The 5,659-nt window shown below is 28.3% G+C and overlaps 2 pseudogenes; both read right to left on the reverse strand.

The window, feature by feature from the left end:
- Positions 1 to 4,015: 4,015 nt before the first annotated feature.
- On the reverse strand, positions 4,016 to 4,134 carry LOC119664078 (annotated as a pseudogene).
- Positions 4,135 to 5,079: 945 nt separating this feature from the next.
- On the reverse strand, positions 5,080 to 5,198 carry LOC119664079 (annotated as a pseudogene).
- Between the last annotated feature and the right edge of the window lie 461 nt (positions 5,199 to 5,659).

A 5,659-nucleotide genomic window follows, 5' to 3' on the forward strand; every position in this document is an offset into this window, starting at 1 on the left:
AAATAATAAATATGAAAAAAAAGTGATTTCATCTACTCGGGTTCGTATACAGCCCGGTACACCTGAAATTTTTGCAAAAATCGTTAAACTGCTAGAAAGTAAGAACACGGAATTTTACACATACAAATCTAAAAATGAAAGGAGCTTTAAGGTCATATTAAGAAATATGCATCCTTCCGTCGATATTGGGGATATAAAAACAGCTCTAGACGAATTTGGACATGCTACTACAAATATATGGAATATGAAACATCGCCAAACAAAAAGGTCCCTTCCAATGTTCGTTGTAGAAATAGAGCAAAAACCAAATAACAAAGATATCTACAACATTAAAAGCTTACTCCACAGTCGAGTTACCTTTGAGCCATCCCATTTTAAACGTGAGTTATGGTCACACTAAGTCAGGATGTAGAAAACAACCCAAATGCATTAAGTGTGCTGGTAATCACGCATCGGCTGACTGCGAAAGAAAATCCAGAACAAATGATGTTAAATGTGTTCTTTGTGAAGGTAACCACCCAGCAAACTACAAGGGCTGCTTAGTGTATAAAAAACTGTAAGTCTACTTTCCCACCACTTAGAACAAAATTTCTAAAATCTGATGCTAAAATTGTATCCCCAACTAATCAGCATCAAAAACAACACGAAAAACAGCAAACTTTCGCTCAACCTGCACGCGCTCAACCAGGTCAAACTATTCCAAATAAAAACTCTCAGCAAACTTACGCTCAAGTTGCTGCCAACCAAATAAATCAAATTTCTTCCAATAAAAATTGTTGTTTTTCCTAATCATTCAAAACACCTTCCTATTCTCGATAATAAAATTCAACACGTAATTTCTTAATAGTATGTGTTCATTTTATTTAATTATTGTTTTAATGCATAAACTTAAGTCTTAAATTTTAGTGGAATTACACATATAATAATATTGCAATTTTACGGTTTTCCGTATGTTTCATTATTTAATGTCCTAAACTGGATTGTTCAATTTTAATACAATTCTTAACGTTTATTCACTTTACCTTCTTGATTATATATATATTTACAGATTTCATTACAATATTTAATTCGTATTATAATTGTATTAAATATATTAAAAACTTCTATGTAAAACTTCTAGTTTAGAAGGAATTATTCACGGTCTTTTTATTTCTCATTTTTTACTGTTCGCTTCAATCGCTTATTCCCAACTGCTACTGCTACCACGAGGTTCTTTCAAGATCTCCCTCAACCGCACACGTTGTTCGAAAAAGCTCGTCAGAATCGACCGGTTTATCTCCTGCGCCTCTCTTACATGCACGCTCTCCATTTTCTGCCGGTCGACCTGACTCTGATGACACCCTATTGAAGGTGCATCCACAACAAAATAATCTTCACAGCGATGCATTGGTGAGTGAAATGAAAGAAATGATGAAACTAATGCGGGAAGTAATGAATCAAATAACTACCATGACAAATCTTTTAGTAAGTCTTGTTTCTAAACAAACCATATGCCCATAAAGCTCGTCTTATGGAATGCCAATGGGTTGTCAAAACATTCCCCTGAACTGAGATTATTTCTATCAAAAAATAATGTAGATGTATTATTAGTTACAGAAACTCATTTCACAAAAAAAAAGTTGTTTTAAAATTCCATCCTAGAAGCTCATGGAGGCTCTGCAGTATTAATTAAAAGAGCACTTAAACATTATGAATGTACTCACTGTAGCACTGATGAAATTCAAGCCACAAATATTATGATCGAGGACTTAGTCGGACCAATTCTTATATCTGCCATATATAGCCCACCAAAACATAATGTGAAGGAAGAAATCTACTCAAAATTTTTTTCAACATTAGGGAATCGATTTATAACTGGTGGTGACTTCAATGCGAAAAATATATTTTGGGGATCACGACTAACCACAACAAAGGAATGTGAATTATAAAAAGCAGTGAGACTCTTGAAACTTAAAGTTTTTTTCACAGGAGAGCCCACATACTGGTCATCAGATACAGATAAAATTCCCGATCTTATTGATTTCTGCGTTACCAAAGGCTTCCTTTATGAACATGTGCAATGTAAGACCAGCTTACAGACCAGCAAGCTTTCGAACTTTCTAGTGAGCGGACGTGTTTTTACCCGGTCTCGGAAAAATTTAAATTTCAGTATAAAAACAAGTAAATAACAATCACTTTTAAAAGAATTACTTTTGTTATTAATACAAAAATAAAAAACAGAACATTCTCGGACAAAAAAACAATTCCTAAAAGTTAAAAGTGCATGAAATATTAATTTGAAAATAGCGCGCGCTTTTTCGATTTTTTTTGATTTTTGCACAACTTTAATATAAAAAAAAAAAACTCAAATAGCTGACAGAGACAGCAAATTATTTTCTAAAGCTCAAAATAAAAAATAAAAAGTGAGCAAGCATTCAAACAAAATATCAGTGCGGTTTTGGGTATATACAAACAAAACAAAAAAGTGCTGATAGAGACAGCTAGTATTTTATTACAAACGTGTTCCACAAAAGCTGTAATTGGAAGCCCGCAATTCATCACAACACAACACAACACACTATATCAAAACACAACAAAACATCAAAACCAACATACTTGCTAATATTGGATTTTGGAATTTAAAGTTATTTATTTTAATAATTATTATTATTTTATTATTATTATTATTATTATTATTATTAGTATTCTTATTATTATTATTATTGTTATTATTCTTATTCTTATTCTTATTCTTATTCTTATTCTTATTCTTATTCTTATTCTTATTCTTATTCTTATTCTTATTCTTATTCTTATTCTCATTCTTATTCTTATTTTATGGATTTCTTATTCTTATTCTTATTCTTATTCTTATTCTTATTCTTATTCTTATTCTTATTCTTATTCTTATTCTTATCTTATTCTTATTCTTATTCTTATTCTTATTCTTATTCTTATTCTTATTCTTATTCTTATTCTTATTCTTATTCTTATTCTTATTCCTATTCTTATTCTTATTCTTATTCTTATTCTTATTCTTATTCTTATTCTTATTCTTATTCTTATTCTTATTCTTATTCTTATTCTTATTCTTATTCGTATTCTTATTCTTATTCTTATTCTTATTCTTATTCTTATTCTTATTCTTATTCTTATTCTTATTCTTATTCTTATACGTATACTTATACGTACTATATATAATATGGAAAATGGAAAATAGAAAATAGAAAATAGAAAATACTCTAAAGCTATTTCCAAAGCTATTTTATTTTATTTTTCATTTCAATTTAAATAAAATAAAATAGAAAAGTTTCTTTTTTCTTCTTCTCTAGTGAAGTTAATATGAACAGAATAGAAAAATTAAACTAAAACTGTTATTGAACATATTCGTGTTTGTATTTTACATGCTTAATTATGTAGTACTATTGCCTGTAATATTAACTTCAATATTAACTTTAACTTTAATTTTATCTTTAAGGAAGAATAAAATTATTATATATACTTATATTTTTATTAAAAAATTTAACATATGAATGCTAGTGCTACTGCTAGTGCTAGTGCTAGTGCTGGTGCTAGTGCTAATAAATAGGCGCAATCAATAGATTGTTGTTTTATTAAATTTTATACAATGAAGACAAGGAATATAAGCAAAGCTTCTTAAATAGTAATTTTACTTGAAAAGTTTTCTAACATTTAAGGTTTTCATTTACGCTGGCACTCGTACTCACACTTGCACTCGCACTCACACTCGCATACATGCCTATTGTACATTTTATATGGAACTGAACAAAACTTGTGCTTACGGTGCATTGCGTATACGACACGATTACGATTTTCAAAATTCAAAATTCAAAATTCAAAATTAAAAATGATGCGAGTACACGTATACAGCAGAAATTAGTTAAATAATTGCGTTTTACATAAATAAATAATAGATAGGTGTATAAAAAAAAATATTATTATTTACAAAATAATATAAAAAAAATTAAAACCGGAAAAAAAAGGAAAAAAGTAAAAAAGTAAAAAAGTGTTGTGAAGCCAACAACACGCGGTGTTCCCAAGCGGTCCCCCATCTAAGTACTAACCGCGCCCGACGCTGCTTAATTTCAGTGAGCGGACGAAAACCGATGTATTCAACGTGGTATGATCGTTGGCAAAGAAAGTGTTTCAAAATCTACATCTACAGTATTCTTATTCTTATTCTTATTCTTATTCTTATTCTTATTCTTATTCTTATTCTTATACGTACTACTTACTACGTACTATATATTATATGGAAAATGGAAAATGGAAAATAGAAAATACTCTAAAGCTATTTCCAAAGCTATTTTATTTTATTTTTCATTTCAATTTAAATAAAATAAAATAGAAAAGTTTCTTTTTTCTTCTTCTCTAGTGAAGTTAATATGAACAGAATAGAAAAATTAAACTAAAACTGTTATTGAACATATCCGTGTTTGTATTTTACATGCTTAATTATGTAGTACTATTGCCTGTAATATTAACTTCAATATTAACTTTAACTTTAATTTTATCTTTAAGGAAGAATAAAATTATTATATATACTTATATTTTTATTAAAAAATTTAACATATGAATGCTAGTGCTACTGCTAGTGCTAGTGCTAGTGCTGGTGCTAGTGCTAATAAATAGGCGCAATCAATAGATTGTTGTTTTATTAAATTTTATACAATGAAGACAAGGAATATAAGCAAAGCTTCTTAAATAGTAATTTTACTTGAAAAGTTTTCTAACATTTAAGGTTTTCATTTACGCTGGCACTCGTACTCACACTTGCACTCGCACTCACACTCGCATACATGCCTATTGTACATTTTATATGGAACTGAACAAAACTTGTGCTTACGGTGCATTGCGTATACGACACGATTACGATTTTCAAAATTCAAAATTCAAAATTCAAAATTAAAAATGATGCGAGTACACGTATACAGCAGAAATTAGTTAAATAATTGCGTTTTACATAAATAAATAATAGATAGGTGTATAAAAAAAAATATTATTATTTACAAAATAATATAAAAAAAATTAAAACCGGAAAAAAAAGGAAAAAAGTAAAAAAGTAAAAAAGTGTTGTGAAGCCAACAACACGCGGTGTTCCCAAGCGGTCCCCCATCTAAGTACTAACCGCGCCCGACGCTGCTTAATTTCAGTGAGCGGACGAAAACCGATGTATTCAACGTGGTATGATCGTTGGCAAAAGAAAGTGTTTCAAAATCTACATTACAGTATTTTAATCTTATTCTTATTCTTATTCTATCTTATCTATCTTTATTCTTTATTCTTATTCTTATTCTTTTATTCTTATTTATTCCTATTCTATTCTTATTCTTATTCTTATTCTTATTCTTATTCTTATTCTTATTCTTATTCTTATTCTTATTCTTATTCTTATTCTTATCTTATTCTTATTCTTATTCTTATTCTTATTCTTATTCTTATTCTTATTCTTATTCTTATTCTTATTCTTATTCTTATTCTTATTCTTATTCTTATTCTTATTATTATTCTTATTCTTATTCTTATTCTTATTCTTATTCTTATTCTTATTCTTATTCTTATTCTTATTCTTATTCTTATTCTTATTCTTATTCTTATTCTAATTCTTATTCTTATTCTTATTCTTATTCTTATTCTTATTCTTATTCTTATTCTTATT

Source organism: Teleopsis dalmanni, unplaced genomic scaffold (genome assembly GCF_002237135.1).
Source record: "Teleopsis dalmanni isolate 2A unplaced genomic scaffold, ASM223713v2 unscaffolded_contig_1378, whole genome shotgun sequence".
Classification (NCBI taxonomy): domain Eukaryota; kingdom Metazoa; phylum Arthropoda; class Insecta; order Diptera; family Diopsidae; genus Teleopsis; species Teleopsis dalmanni.